This window comes from Loxodonta africana, chromosome 7 (genome assembly GCF_030014295.1).
Source record: "Loxodonta africana isolate mLoxAfr1 chromosome 7, mLoxAfr1.hap2, whole genome shotgun sequence".
NCBI classification, from domain to species: Eukaryota; Metazoa; Chordata; class Mammalia; order Proboscidea; family Elephantidae; genus Loxodonta; species Loxodonta africana.
Genome location: NC_087348.1, coordinates 26512250 through 26529300, shown reverse-complemented (window position 1 = coordinate 26529300; position 17051 = coordinate 26512250). Strand labels below are relative to the sequence as shown.

At 36.0% G+C, this 17051-nt stretch overlaps 1 protein-coding gene and 2 pseudogenes across 1 annotated transcript in view; 1 reads left to right on the top strand and 2 right to left on the bottom strand.

Moving 5' to 3' along the window:
• The window catches only part of LOC100671538 (olfactory receptor 5F1-like), a 52089-nt gene that overhangs the window by 13026 nt on the left and 22012 nt on the right, over positions 1 to 17051 (top strand). The gene's annotated exons all lie outside the window — the stretch shown is intronic.
• LOC135231766 (olfactory receptor 10AG1-like) lies at positions 448 to 4495 on the bottom strand (annotated as a pseudogene).
• Positions 14532 to 16961, bottom strand: LOC135231874 (olfactory receptor 5AS1-like; annotated as a pseudogene).

Here is a 17051-nt window from a genome sequence, read left to right as displayed (position 1 = left end):
AAAATAAGAACTTTGCCAATACTCATCATTTCAATCTAACCAAATTAATTAAATGTCTATCATATTCCAGAAAATATGTTGGGCTATGGAGATATAAAGATGAATAAAATTTTTTAGTGATGAAGAAAATGTAGGCAATATTCTAGAATCTTATGAACAATAACACCAAGCACGATCTTTGAAGATTCCAATGTGGTATACAGATACTTCAATATCTTGGATTGAGCATAAGAATGTATTAAAAATTGGGATTGATTACTGTCTGAAAAGAAAAGCAGAGTTGATTTTATGATGAGATAAAAAAATATATATATGAGATAATTTATTGACAGTAATTAAGGTTTCTTAGAATATCAGAGAAAGAACCAAAGTTAATATATGGAGACTATAAAAAAAAATTTTTTTATAACAAATAAGAAAACAGATTTTAAAAGTCATATGTTTGAATCATAACACAATCCATTTTGATAGAAATTTTCTCTTTGCTACCATGATGTCTTTGTTCCTCAAACAATATATCATAGGGTTAAACATAGGTGTCACAATGGTGTAAAAAAGAGAAAGGCGTTTGTCCACTCCTACTGAATGACTAGACTTTGGTCTCATGTATGTAATGATGCCTGATCCAAAGAACAAAGCCACCACCATAAGGTGGGAAGAACAAGTGGAGAAGGCCTTGGCTCGCCCTGTTGCTGATGGCAGCTTCAGGATGGTTGAGATTATTTGGACATAAGACCAGCTTATCAACATAAAAGGTATAGTGACAACTAGAACAGCAACCACATAAATCAACATCTCTATCATAAATGTGTTCCCACAGGCTAGTTTAAGCGCTGGAGGTATGTCACAGAAAAAGTGATCTAGCTGGTTAGGTCCACAGAAGGGTAGAGAGAAGATCAGATAGGTGAACCCTATGTGTACTGGAATTCCACTGATCCAATAGCCAGCTGCCGATTGGATACACAGTTGTGTGTTCATGATGAGAGGGTAGAATAATGAGTTACAAATGGCCACATATCTGTCATAAGCCATTGCAGTCAGAATGAAGCACTTGGTGGCCCCCAAGACCAGAAAGAAATACATTTGAGTAGCACAGGCCAGAAAGGAAATATTTCTATTCTGTCGACAGAGATCTCAATCTAGGGACAGTGACTGACACATAACATATTTCCAAGGAGGAAAAGTTCCCAAGGAAAAAATACACGGGGGTCTGGAGGGAAGGGTCCACCTTGGTTATTATGATAATGAGGCTATTTCCAATCAGGATAATCATATAGATTATCAAAAACACCCCAAAAAGAAATCTCTGGAGGCCAGGAACATCAGCAAAGCCAAGCAGGATGAATTCTACCAAAGTGGTGAGATTCCCCCGCTCTTTTTGTCCAGCGAATTCCGTCTGTAAACAAACTGATTTCAAGGTTTAGAAGTCACTTTAATCCTCTGGAACCAGCTGCAAAATGGCATGTCTTGAACCAATGATTTCAAGTCCATTGTCATAGGATGGACATCCAGGTTTTGTGGGTTGATAGGATAAGCTGTTTGGGTAATAGAGTTCAAATCCTATATCCTAAAATTCCAGGATGTGAAAACAAAATTATCTTACACTCTATTCTTCCTGCTCATAATAAATACTTTGAACCTGTGAAAAATGAATCACAGCAAAATAGACAACAATACAAAATACCAAAACACATCCGATTTCCTATACTCTGGGTAAGATCTGCCTTAGTTTACAAGTGACGTACTCTAATGAGAAAGGTTTCTCTTTCCTGTTTTTTTGTGCCTATTTAATTTTCAATTGTTTTTTGTTTTGTTTTGTTTTTGTTTCTGCCTTGCACTTTCTCATTTACAACCTTTTTCATATTATTCCTCCATTTTTGCTTTGATGCTTCCACTCTGAGGTGCATCTCAGATAACCAATTATCAAGGCAGCCGGTATGACTCCAATTTCATGTCTGATTCAGTCCATCTGGGGTCGTTCACTGCCTAGGAAAGAGACCTAATTAGTGATCACAAAAATCATAAATACTCCCTTTCCGCTATAATATATTTATCACTTAGCAATGGCTAGTATACCATACAAATTTATATTAAAAACAATGCACCATATCAAATCACACCATCACTTAATGTTTGAAATACAAGATAAAATAAATAAGATTTTGTTATATTATATTCTCAACCATACCATGGCCCCAATAAATTTTAACAATTAAACTTAGAGTCTGAATTTGAGACCCTCAAGGCATACTTAGGTAATTTTAAAACTTTACGGAGTTATTAAACAAAGAAAAGAAGAAAATTGTGTAAAAGGAGAATTTAATCATGGAGTTCTGATCTGACACCAGACAAAAAGTGAAATCTTCTGTTTGTACTTTTTTTTTTTTCCCATTTCTAATTATAAATAAAGAGTCCCTGGGTGGTGCAAACAGTTAAGCCCTTGACTACTATCCAAAAGGTGGGCGGTCAAATCCATCCAGAGGTCTCTCAGAAGACAGGTGATCTGCTTTTGAATGGTCACGGCCTTGAAAACCCTGTGGACCACAGTTCTGCTCTCTATACATGAGGTTGCCATGAGTTGGAATCAACTTGAAGGCAACTTTCAACTACAACAACAAATATAAATAAACATCTGTTTTTAAACAATAATTAGAAAATACAGTGTTACATACAGTGTCGAGTGATCCTAACCAGCTTCTTCAAGAATTAAGCATTTTTATCCCAGAGAAGTTCAGCCTCTCTTCTACTATATTTGACCTTGGACTTTCCTTTGCAGAATATCCATCCAAACTTTGTTTCTCTCACTAATGTTAACTGTGACCTTTGTCACAGATTGTGACATACTTCAAAATCTACACTGTCATGAGTTTTGAACTCTCCTCTCTATTTACCAGATTCCAAATTCTTCTTCATTTTATATAGGATATAATTTCTCTTTTTTTAAGACTCCAAGTTCCCCTTCCCTCTCACATATTCCAAACAACTTAGGCAATTTATAGTTCCTACTTTTATTTTCTTACTTCTCACTATCAGCAGCTCCTTCCTTCTTAGTTAAATTAATCCTCCATTCTGACTTTCACTTTTCACAACATACCCTAAAGATAAAATATGTCTATTAGTTTCTCTACTAACAGATCAGACACCTCAAGGCGAAAGATCTAGGACCTAGAAAGTTTTAGGTTAAAATAATATATTCTATAAACTGAGACCAAGGGCATGCCCTAAACTCCCGTTTTGCCACCTCTATTCTATCTTTGTCTTCCTCATCTCTCTCTCTTTTATTATTTTTTTCTACTCTGTTCACGTTTTTGTAGTTATTTTGCCACTTTACATCGCCTCAAAATTTTATATCACCTTTCCTGTATTTACTTTTTTTTTTTCTCTAGAAGTTATACATTATGAAAACTAGCTTTGAAACAACTGGAACTATAAAGAATTTGACTTTCAACATCCCAATTATGTTTGGATGAAAGTTTAAGGCAGTAAATCAATACATATTTTGCAGTATATATTGTAGTTTACTTATGGTCCACACCATGTGTGAAATACACAGTAAAAAAGTAAAAAAAAAAAATATATATATATATATATATATATGGGTTCAGTTTCTGTCTTTACAGAGATTTGGGACTAATAGTGAAGTTAGACATGTAAATCATGTATTACAACAGCCTGTTCAGAGTCTATGCAGAGAAAAGTACAAGGTGTTACAGAAGGAAGTCACATCTAATCTGAGACTTTCTGAGATGTAAAGATATCACAGAACTATTGTTATTTCTACTTTCAAGAAAAGAGAACAGAATATTCTGAAAGGAAAATAATACGCTCATCCCCTTCTCATTTTTGTATTCTGATACAGGTACTTACACAGGCAGGTGCTTTATAAATATTTCCTGGATGGCAAATGAATGAATGAAGAATTTAAACTTATCTCAGCAATCTTGTTCCATGTAACCTAGACTCAAGAACTCATTATCCAAATAACTGGACACTGAGTGACTTAAAATGGAGAATACAAGTATTATGGTGATATGTCTTTAGTTAAATTATCAGAGCTTACTGTTCTTATTTGAAAAAATATATACACAGTAGTAATAATATGTAATTCAGGGAGTCTTTTTGAAGAGTAAGTAGCATAATATATGTTAAACATTTGACTTAAAACAATCAGGTGTTGTTCTATTAGATATGGTTATTATGATCATTACCACAGTTATTGTGTTTTTCATGGTTATTTTAATTTATACCCTTTTTGTTTCCTCTCAAACTTTGCCCATCTTTTCTCCTGCCCTGAAATATTCTTTTTTCAGTCTAGGAGAGGGAAGTATGTATAGGCCAGTGCTTTAGCAGGAATGCTGAACTGATAATTAGTAGATTTTATTCTCCTCTGTGTGATAAGAAGCCAGCAGCAATACCTAGGTTAAAAATCACTTTAACTTACTGGGTTATTTTTCTTTTTAATATCCTTTGTGCCAGTCTCTTGTAATTTGGGCATACAGGAAAAGACATTGCTATAGAAATATAAGAAATATAAGTAGTCCCCATAACTTTACTGAAAAGAGGTTCTCTTCCATCAAGGAACCATCTTTCTTTGCAACTTTTTCTGCTTTAACAGGGAGAAACATGGAGCTGGGAGTCCCTGGGTGGGGCAAATGATTTAGCACTCAACTATTAGTCAAAAGATCGGCAGTTCAAATCTACCCGGAGGCACCTTGGAAGACAAGCCTGGCAATCTTCTTCTGAAAGCTCACAGATTTGAAAACCCTATGGAGCAAGTTCTACTCTGTGCACACACGTTCTCCATGAGCTGGAATCAACCTGATGGCAACAAAAAACATGGAGACATAGGGAAGAGTGGAGAAGACTGATTAGTTAAAACTTACTTTTTTTGCTGATAATTTTTGAACATTTATTAAGTCCTGAACACCACATTAATGACTTTATTAGCTCACTTAATGCATTCTGAATAAACTAGGCATTATAGTTCACATTTTACATGTGGAGCCAGAGGCATAAAAAAGTAAAATAACATGAACAATGTTGAGAAACTAGTACATAACCTAACTTACTTCAACTCAGCAGTATAATGTCAGTCCTATTCTTAACCAAAACTCAACAGGTTTTACAGAGAATTCAATAGAAAATATTATTTTCTATTTGCTGCTCTAATAATGGTAATAAAACTTTAAGAAATATAAAACTCTTTATAACAATAAGGTGATTGCATGTCCCTTTTATATATCGTTTACTATTATAAAAGTTAAGACACTGTCATTGGTACTGTTTGTACATTGCAAGTTCAAAAGACTCTTTTCATAAATGAATCCAATTCCAGGAAACTAGTTTCCTTGAAGACTTTTGATTTTTGAGATTAAAAAACAAAACACTACAATAAAAGAAGCCAGAAAAAAAAAAAAAAATTACTGCTCACCTTTTCACATTGGGGAGGAATCGCCTTATACTTTTTTTTTCCTCTAAAGAAAAGAGGCTTAAATAGTATAGCTCTTTGTGTTTAGATTATTCAAGCAACAAATTCATTTTCATTTTCCCCTGAAGCATATCCTTCACTTTTAAATCAGTCAGTGCCCTTTAGGTGGGAAAGAGCCCATTATTCATTATGAGGCAGCTGCTTCCAATGCTATGTTGCACTTTTAAACTCGACAATCTGTCAGGTTATTTGCAAAAGAACCCATGCTGTCTCTGACCGGGTTATTGCAGCACTGAAGTTTCTCTGTGGAATACAGTCTGAGGAGTACTAACCTCGGGGCCACCCTTCTAATTTTTTCACACCTGTTCCATCTTTAGAGAGTAAAATAATTAATGGGAAAAACTGCATAAGACATTCCCAATCTTAGAGTGAACTTATGAAATAGAGTCAAGTGGTAGTCAAATGGTATTTACGTGAATACTAAATCTGAGGATGCAAAATCTGAAATGATCAGAAAGCCTTCTTATACGCTGTAGTTTAGTCACAACGTCTGCCTGGAAAGCTCTTGTTCATCTTTTAGAATCATCTAGAATGTCACCTCCTATGAAAAATCAAACAAAAAACCCATTGCCACCAAAGCGATTCTGACTTGTAGTGACCCTATAGGACAGAGTAGAACTGTCCCATAGAGCTTCCAAGGAGCACCTGGTGTATTTGAACTGCTGACCTTTTGGTTAGCACTGGTAGCTCTTAACCACTATACCACCAGGGTTTCCCTCCTGTGAAAAGTAACCCTTTATTCTCCCCAAATCAAAAGCCAAGTCAATGCCATAGTGTCCATTCCAACTCATTGCTGCCCTATAGGACAGACTAGAACTACTCTACAGGATTTCCAAAACCGTAATCTTTATGGAAGAAGACTGATACATCTTTTTACGGCTTTATTCTCCCAAAACCAAAACAAACAAACAAACAAACCCACTGGTTCGAGTTGATTCTGACTCATAGCAACCCTACAGGACAGAGTAGAACTGCCCTATAGAGTTTACAAGGAGCACCTGCTGGATCCAAATGGTGACCTTTTGGTTAGCAGCCATGGCTCTTAACCACTATGCCACCAGGGTTTTCTTTATTCCCCCAGGCAGACACAAATATTTCTATAACCCTCCAATGTAGCTTCTCTTTTGACCCTTAATTCTATTTATTGTAGCTTGTCATTAAGAGACTTGCCGAATGGTCATGTGACATCGATCTTGTCAGTGAGATAGGAGAGAGAGTGATGTGTGAAGGTTTAACCTCACTTGCTTGAGAGGACATCTCCTGGACTTCCACTTCTTCCCAGTTGGGATGGCTGACACAGTGATGACCAACAATCATGGAAATTAAGAGGGAAATGGCAAAGTGACCTCTCCCTGAATAATTGCTTAAAGTGGAGCTTCACACTGAAACTGGAATTCATGTCCGTGATTATTCGCCTTTAAAGTTTCCAAACCTTGGAATATTATGACTTTCCTGTTCCTCAGTTTGGCTTAATATAATCACTAGGGATACATTACTTTTTCTACTTAACTGCTACATGCACTATCTAAGAATTTTTCTTTACTCACTTCTACTTTGCAGATAACCCATTACATTCAAGTCCATTCCAACTCATAGCAACCCTATAGAACAGAGAACAGCTGCTCCATAGGGTTTCCAAGGAGCAGCTGGTAGGTTTGAACTGCTGGCCTTTTGGTTAGCAGGCATAGTTCTTAACCACTGACCCACTAGGTCTCCATTTTGCACATAGTCCCTATATAATACATGTCTGCTTACACCTGGCCAGAGATGATTAGTATGGCAATACCCAACATGGTCCAGTCAGAGCACTTCCCTGTGGCTGTTTGAATAAGTACTAAGATTGTAGTTATAATTTTTTAGGCTTGGAAATTATTGGCCGTATCTCCCCCTGTATTACCTATGGTAGAACTTTAGGGGCATAGAGGATAATTAAAAAGATGTACATTAAATAGCAGAGATGAGACAAGGAGATAGAATCCTATGTTGTATATGAGTCCTTGCTTCAAGTTGTTCCCTGAATCCAGCTACTGGGTTAGACCCTGTTATTCATGCAGTGTATCCCAGTATCTTGATTAGTTGGGTTTAATTAAGGATTCTGAGTTTGTCATGAGAAATCTAGCTATCGTAATGTCTCTCCCATGCCTACTCTCCCTGAAGACAGACCTAAAACTAGACACTGAGCATTTGAAATGATTCATCTCTGGTCTCTGAAGTGCAGCAAAAATTTGAAGATGTAGCCATTCTCCTGCACAGAAAGGTGATATCTTTGACAATGACATTGATATTTGTATTCAGGGAAGATATCACAAAATAGTAGCAGAGAAATGGTATGAGGAGGCTGGAGGAGAAAGAATGCATATGGGATAGTTCATGGATATGTATGACTTCGACCACCTGCCCAGTTCCTCTTTTGCTCTTTATCTTGTGCATCGCCTCCTTTTGGAACATTTAAAAGCCTAAGTAGGTGCCCTTTCTCATCCTCAACTGAATCAAGTATCATCACCTTATTGTAGTTGCATGGGATAAAATAAAATGTATAATTTTAAAAACCTTATCATATATCTGATTTTCTCCTATGATTTTTTTTTCTTTCTGCTTTTCATATAGTTTCTTGTTCTTAACTTCTTAATTATGTAAGGCAAATTTGGATGATATTTATTCCAATGTCTGTTAATATTAAAAGCATATAAACTTCTTTCAAGGCTTAGTAATAGACTGGGGTAGAGTATGGTGTATCTCAGGAGAAATCTCTTTAAATCATTTCAAAAAGACATTTTGGAGGAGTGCTATCAATTCCACACAGTTGCGAGCTTGAGATTCAATATCTGTATTCAAAGCTGTTGCCTTATAAGCTCATGCTAATTTTCCAGAAGAACCAGCTCTATCAACTACATTGATCCATGGTATGAGCTGATCAGCAACATTGCTCAAAACTCCAAAGTACAAATCAGATCTCCACATACACTGCTTGGCCTGGGAAGGAGATCACCTACTCGCGAAGAGGTGCAGGAGTCTGTGAACTTGCATGAGAATTTTAGAGTGTTAGAAAAAGTAACACACTTCTAAGTAGGATCATGCACAGTAGAGATCTTGTTCCTGATCTTTGTGGACATGTCTATAGGTTTCCCTCTATTCAGTAAGGCACCGGTTTTAAATCTACAAAAATAAATAAAGATGATGATGATGATAGATGACAGATAGTGACTTAGTTTTCTAGTGCTGCTATAACAAAAATACCACAAAGGGATGGCTTTAACAAAGAGAAATTTATTCTCTCACAGTCTAGTAGGCTGGATGTCTGAATTCAGGGTGTCAGCTCTGGGGGAAGGCTTTCCTCTCTATTGGCTATGGCGAATGGTCCTTGTCATCAATCTTCCCTTGGTCTAGGAGCTTCTCTGCACTGGAACCCCAGTGCTGTTTTCTTGGTGGTATGAGATTGGCTGTCTCTCTGCTTGCTTCTTTCTTTTATATCTCAGAAGAGATTGACTTAAGACACAATCTAGTCTTGTAGATTGAGTTCTACCTCACGAACATAACTGCCGCTCATCCCACCTTATTAACGTTATTGGGTTAGGATTTACAACATATAGGAAAATCACATCAGCTGACAAAATGGTGGACAATCACACAATACTGGGAATCATGGCCTAGCCAAATTGATACACATTTTTGGGGGACGTAATTCAATCCATAACAGATAGATAGGTAGGTAGGTAATTAGGTAGAGACATACATAGAGAGATAGAAAAAAGATTTTAGATAGATGAAATCATGCCGCAATATCCATCAAATTCTATTTTTAGGTAAACCTGTATTATAAGGTAAACTTGTTAAATTATGTAAAAATGTTATTCACGATCTACAGAACTATGTTTTGCACTGTTGCTACAATGTGTGCAATTCAAAGGGAAAAGAATATTCACTATGGGTGTTTACTTGCAAATCAAATTTAAATCTTAAATTTATAATCCTATAACTGGATTACATATCTAGTTTTTTTTTTTTTCTGCAACTTTTTGAGGTATAAATCATACAGAATAAAATTTACTCATTAAAACAGGTTTATGAAACCTTCACTATGGTCTAATTTAAAATATTTCGTCACCCTGAAAAGGAACCTCAAACTCATTTGGAGCTACAACTCATCCTTTCTACCACCATTCCCTTCTCAGCTCTAGGTAATCTACTTTCTGTCTTTTTAGATTAGCCTACTCCAGACAGTTCATAAAAGTGGAATCACAAATGTTTTGTGTGTGTGTACGTGTGTGTGAATGGTTTCTTTGACTTAGTATTTTTTTTTAGGTTCATCCATTTTGTAGCATTTTTCAGTATTTCATCCCTTTTTATTGCTGGTGGAAGGACACAACCCTGACTCACACCTTTCCGGACTTTAAACCCCTTGTTCTGTCTGAACAACTGCCTCTTGATCTATGTATGTGTTCCTCATGAGCACAATGAAGTGTTCTGGAATTCCCATTCTTCACAATGTTATCCATAATTTGTTATGATCCACACAGTCGAATGCCTTTGCACAGTCAATAGAATACAGGTAAACATCTTTCTGGTATTCTCTGTGTTCAGCCAGGTTCCATCTGACATCAGCAATGATATCCCTGGTTCCACATCCTCTTCTGAATCCGGCTTGAATTTCTGGCAGTTCCCTGTAGATATACTACTACAGCCGCTTTTGAATGATCTTCAGCAAAATTTTACGTGTGTGTGATATTAATGAACTTCTGTGATTTTCACATTTGATTGGATCACTTTTCTTGGGAATAGGTGTAAATATGAATCTCTTCCAGTCAGTTGGCCAGGTAGCTGTCTTCCAAATTTCTCGACATAGAGAAGTGAGCATTCCAGTGCTGTATCCGTTCATTGAAACATCTCATTTGGTATTCTGTCAACTCCTGAAGCCTTGTTTTTCTCCAATGCCTTCAATTTAGCTTCAGCTTCTTCCTTCAGTACCATCGATTTGTGATTACAAGCTACCTCCTGAAATGTTTGAACGTGGACCAATTCTTTTTGGTACAGTGACTCTGTGTATTCCTTGCATCTTCTTTTGATGCTTTCTGCATCATTTGATATTTTCCCCATAGAACTCTTCGGTATTACAACTGAAGGCTTGAGTTTTTTCTTCAGTTCTTTCAGCTTGAGAAATGCTAAGTGCATTCTTCCATTTTGGTTTTCTATCTCCAGGTCTTTGCACATACTTTACTTTGTCTTCTCGAGTGTATTAATGTCTTTAAAATTCTGTGGTTTTTTTTTTTTCACATCAAATGTATTACGTTGGTCTAGGCAAATCGACATTAAATAGACACTGCATATGAGTGTTACACGAAGCTATCAGCCTATGCCCAAGGGAAAAATATACATTATTACTGTAGGAAAAAAAAATCAAAACTATGAAATAGAAAATCACTGGCTATGGTCTATTTAAAAAGAGAACTTGTTTGTTGCTCTGTTTCTGATCTTTGACGACCTCATTTTAATAGTCCAAGGTTAGCTGGAAAACTACTATCAGGGAATGAAGCTATGCCATTACAATTAGCCATAGGTATATCTGTATCATTTGATCTTTAAATGTGTTGTTTGTTCCTTCTGACTAATGCTCACATTATCTAGATCTCAAATGATTTTGATACAGAATCATCTCCTGAAACACCTGATTTGGGCATGATGATTACATGATTTGTGAAATGAAGCTTCAATTTTTCTTTTATCTTTTTCACCCTACTTATGTAAGCATTGTGTTTCCCAGGAAAATAAGAATTCTATTTCAATACTCCCTCCGAATTGGCACTTTTTTTTCTACCTTGCCTCTTCTCTTATATTAACAAAATCTTACATTCCTCAACACAAACTCAAGTAATAAATTGCATTCTATTTATTTTCTTTTATTTGTTTGTTTTATAACACACACAGTTAAAATGTTCGTACAAGTTCTAGGGGTTGAGAGCTTCTAACTTTGTAAGAAGCTCAGAGAAGTTTTTGACAAAAATCTTAATTATGTTGATGCTTTTCTAGAAAAATTTTGAAATTCTGTGGTCAGTATTCATCGCTTTATATGTTAGTAACAAAACTGGGTGTAGTAGTTCTTGCCAACATGCCCAGCTCTTCTAACATGATGAATATATGTATAGTTTTCACAAAAGCAGTAAAATATAATCATTTAAAGATAATCTTGAAGGTAGTATGTACAAACTTCCCAGACAGAGCAGTAAATCATGTCTAAATTAAGCAACAAGTGACCGTACTTCTGCTTCTAGATGCCAAACATTCTATTTGATATACATTCTATATTTACCCAAAAACCAAACCCAGTGCCGTCGAGCCGATTCTGACTCATAGCGACCCTATAGGACAAAGTAGAACTGCCCCATAGAGTTTCCAAGGAGCACCTGGTGGATTCAAGCTGCCGACCTTTTGGTTAGCAGCGGTAGCACTTAACCACTACGCCACCAGGGTTTCCTATTCTATATTTACATTACAGCTATTAAGTCCTTTGTGTATTCCTCTTTTATAGGTTATGTATTTTCACAACAGCTCAACTATACTACATTTGATTTCTTGTTCCAAACATGTGGCCATTTTGGGGACTATCTCTTTGATTTAGTAGTGTGTACTTCTGCCCCCTAAATATGCTGACTATAAATGAATGCACTATCTTTGGTTTTATTTGAGCAGCGTGAATTTAAATGGGATTATTACTTCACTTAACGGGGACACTGGCCTTATCTTACAACTGTTAATGGAAAACATGACTTCTCATATTTATTAGAGCCACATAAAGTATGTTATGCATGTTAGCTGACATCTCACAAACCAAATGCAAAATTATTTTTATGCATTAACATGCATTTTAAAAAGTTAATAATTTATTTCCTGCCTAAACATGGAGCTCTATCTCTTAATATCATTGTTTTTGGTTTATTATTTGGGTTCATGTGATTCTCGAATCTTGATTCCTTTATTTCTTCAATTCGTTTGCTTATTTTTTCCAGATTTGCTATGTTTATGTGCTTTGTAAATAAGTCTTTATTTGGTCTTATCTAATCAGTGAGGAATATGTTGCTCAGAACAAAACCTAGTGGCAAGTATTTTAAACTTTCTTCATTCATTTTAATGTATGAGTTACTCAAAAAACATTGAGCAAAGGCAAAATTATTTGACAACTGGACATATTTTAGGAATTGGGTAACATCAAACATCCAAACTAAAGGAAAGACTGGGAAAATTAAAAAAATAAAAATAAAAACAGGAAACAATAGAGATACCGTAGCAAAGAGACAAAAGGAACATTACATATCATAAAGGAGGGTTTAACAATATTAAATACTAAGCAAAGAAAGGGGTAAGAAAATAACATTTGCTATAATAATTAGCAGTTTCTCATTACTTCTAATAGCTAAATTTCTTTGGAACTAGAGTAAATTTAAAAAAGCCCAGGATTTGGAGTTTTTTCTTTTTTCCCCCACATAAATGCATTAAACAATAACCAAGAAAGTGGGAGAATAAAAAAAAAAAAAAAATACTGTACTACTCGTAATTATGAGCCCTTTCGGCCCAACATTTTAGCACGTAGCTGCAAACCGAAAGGTTGGTGATAAGAACCAACCCAGCAGCTCTGCAAGATAAAGACCCGGCAATCTGCTCCCGGAAAGATTACAGTCAAGAAAACCCTATGGGGCAGTTCTGCTCTGTCCAAGGTGGTTGCTGTTTCAAAAATCAACTCAATGACACCTGACACCAACTATGTGGACTTAGAGAAAGAATCAAAACTTACATAAAAGGCATACATTCAATGAATTAAAAATGAACCAACATCATTAAGTGGTAATAGCTCCTAAAGTTTGAAATATTTGTAGATTTTGTAAATGAGATAAAGTAGATTGAGGAAAGCTGAATTAGCGAGCAGAAGACATAGATCAAAAGAGGACGTGTCTAAAATTCCAAATATCAGAAAATTAGATTTTATCTCCAAATTGTTTCAATTCCTAAGTTTTATATTAGAAGGAAGATAATATTAGCATTTGATTTTGCAATGTTTTGAACACATATTTGATTCCCTTAAAACACACATTACAAATGCACCTTTTATGTTACTTCTATACTAATAGTGCTTAGTGTTTATATCGAGATGAATTTCAGTTTTACTGATAATTGAGGGAAAAATTCTATGAAAAGAAAATCATGGAAGCCTTTTCTCAAGCCTGATGACTAGTGTAGGTCAACTGGTGGTTTACATGATTTTTGTGACAGTGTATTCACTAACAAAATGGGAAGTAATAAAAAACCAAAACAGATGAGCTTTTCCTGAGGAATGATGGGGGTAGGGGAGTAATGGTTTACATACCAAGGCAGATTCCTTATAGGCTACCCTCTTGAAAACCCACAGGGGAAGTAGCTACAGCTTAGTGCTAAGGCAGTCTATACTGGTAATCAATGTTGCGATGATGACTCAAGTCACAAGCTCTGACATGCCATAAAGCACTGCATCAGCTGCCATCTGACCTCTGATAAAGATGAAGAAGAAGACGGTGTTGCCTTAACCATGAAGGCTGAGGGGGAAGATCATGTCCCTGCTCTGATTAATCATATATTTGCATCTGTAAGTCTAGGACCAGAGGTTCTTAATCTTGCTCAGGCCACAGAACAAGCTGTTATTTCCCAAGTGATAAATGTTGAGGAGACAAAATTGTGATTTAGACAAGCTTCTGCCACATCATACTTCTACTGTATTCCATTCCAGTTTCCAGTAGGATAGGTACTTGTGCCTCTACCATCATGTGACATAAAAACCCACAACCAAAGGACCAAGGTCCTTCTCTTGGATAATAACGTCCAGCTATGCCAAGTTACTGATCATATCACAGGGAATCAAAACCTGTTGTCTTAAAATCCAACAGTAATATAATAATGGTAATATATATATGTGTATATATATATACATATACACACACTGGAAACCCTGGTGGCGTAGTGGTTAAGTGCTACAGCTGCCAACCAAAGGTCAGCAGTTCGAATCCCCTTAGCGCTCCTTGGAAACTCTATGGGGCAGTTCTACTCTGTCCTCTAGGGTCGCTATGAGTCGGAATCGACTCGATGGCACTGGGTTTGGATGGGTATATATATATTGTGTGCCAGGCACTGTTCTAAGAGCTTTACAAATATTCCAGGAAAATGTATATGTATTAGCTCATTTAATCCTCAAATCATACATATATTAGTAGCTTTCCATATAGTAATTTATTTCTCAAAATGATATTATCCTGTATGTCGTATCTTATTGTCTCCACTTACAGAATAGGACACTGAGACACTCAAAAAAGACATAATATTTCAATTTCATTCCAAATTCATTTGGCTAAATTTTTATGTTAAATTGACAATAGAATACATTCAGTATAACTAATGCAGTTATCTAAAGTTTCATAGTTACTGCAAAATACAGTATTATACATTCATATGTATAAAATTTACGGTTTTAACTCTTTCAATACAAAACAAGAAGTAAACAGAGACTGAAGAATCAAAAGTAACTACAGAAAATATCTGATAACATAATGATCACAAATGATCCAAGAAAAAAGGTTGTTTACACTTCAATTAGTTTTCATTGCCAATTTCCACAAGAAAATTATCACAGCAACTATTCACCTGCTCTTGAAGATATTACCTCAAAGGCCATTTCAGCAATATATGTAGAAATAATAAGCAATTTACGGAATTTATAATCTTGATGATCTTCAAAACCTTGTTTGATTTTCACAAATATCTACAGTCAGTGGAAGATTCCACAATCTCTTGCAGGAATAAATCTCACCCAAAGAGTGCAAAACATCACTATGATCTAATATTGAAGAGGCTATTGCTATATGCCTTCTGTGTGATTTCCTGAGAACCAATGAACCCCACCTTCCAGACACAACTACTATCTATCATTGGCAACACCGTTTCTCCCTGATGATAAATGCTATGTAACTGTAGGATATACACTCCCTCTCCCAAAAACAAACTGAGAGATTTATCCATCTACTTACCCATCCTATCAGCCATCTATCATTCACCCACCGAGCCATAAACACACATGTAATGAAGATATGCAATGCACTAGGCTCTAGATAGATGTTAGAAAAATAAACCCATAATACATGTTCCCTGCAACCAACGACCTTCTAGTGTGGGTAGGTTAACAGATATGTCAACATATACCTTCAATACAGCAAGATAAAGAATTTAGTGAATCAACATATAAAGTATTTTGGGAACTGTCATTGGAGAGCTGTTTAGCTTTCTTTTTAGAATTCAGAAATATTTCACACAGTAGAAGCATTAGAGACAGAAAATTTCTGGAAGAAAGGCGGAGTATTAGAAGACATTGAGGTTGAAAAGGTCTTTTTATTTTTAGCAAATGGTGATACATTTAAAATGGTTGAATCATAAGCTGTGCATGGGGTAATTGAAGATGGTAAGATTGGGAGGGGATATTGGTCCTCAAATATTCTTAAATGAAATAAGAATATTTTTATTTCTTATTTATTTGAAAGCCCAGTATCTTTCTAATAGTTTTTTGAGAGCATTTTTCACATCTTTGTTTCTGAAGCTATAGATTATTGGGTTAAACATAGGCAATACAACTGAACAAAAAACTGCAACAATCTTATCAGTGTCTATAGAATAGCTGGTGGTAGGATGTAAGTACATACACAAGAGTGTCCCATAGAGTAAGGTGACTGCTATGAGATGGGAAGCACAGGTAGAAAACGTCTTGCTTCTGCCTCCTGAGGACTTGATGCTCAAAACAGTAATAAGGATACAGAATTAAGAGAAAAATATGACCACAAAAGTGCTGGTCTGGATGAAGCCACACAAGGCAAAGAGCAGAAGCTCATTGATATGGATATCTGTACATGATAAAGCCAGGAGAGGGGGGATATCACAAAAAAAAAGTTGACAACATTGGAGCCACAAAATGGCAGCCTGAATGTGAGGCAGACATGCACCAGTGAAGTCATGCTTCCACTGAAGTAGGCCAACATAATGAAACAGATGCAGACTCTCTTAGACATAAGTGTAGAATAGAGCAGCGGGTTACAGATGGCTGCGTAGCGGTCGTATGCCATTGCTGCCAGGATGAGGCACTCAGCATCAGCAAAACAAGCAAAGAAAAACATTTGTAGTGCACAGCCATAGGTAGAGATGCTCTTCCTAGATGCTGAGAAATTTACCAGCATTTTAGGAGTAATTGTTGTAGAATAACTGATGTCTAAGAAAGACAAGTTGCTCAGAAAATAATACATGGGGGTTTGAAGGCTTGAATTGACATTAACTAAGATTATTAAGCCCATATTTCCTACTACAGTTAATGGGTATACTATGAAAAATACCAGGAATGTGTGACTCTAAGAGGTAGATAGTCTGTGAATCCAACAAAAATGAACTCAGTTGGCCTGGTATAATTATTCCCCAACATCTTCTTGATTTTTGTGTTTTTCTCATTCGAGATAGATGGTATCAACAGATGTGAGTTGACTTGAGTGATGAATGAAGCAAAGATGTCTTG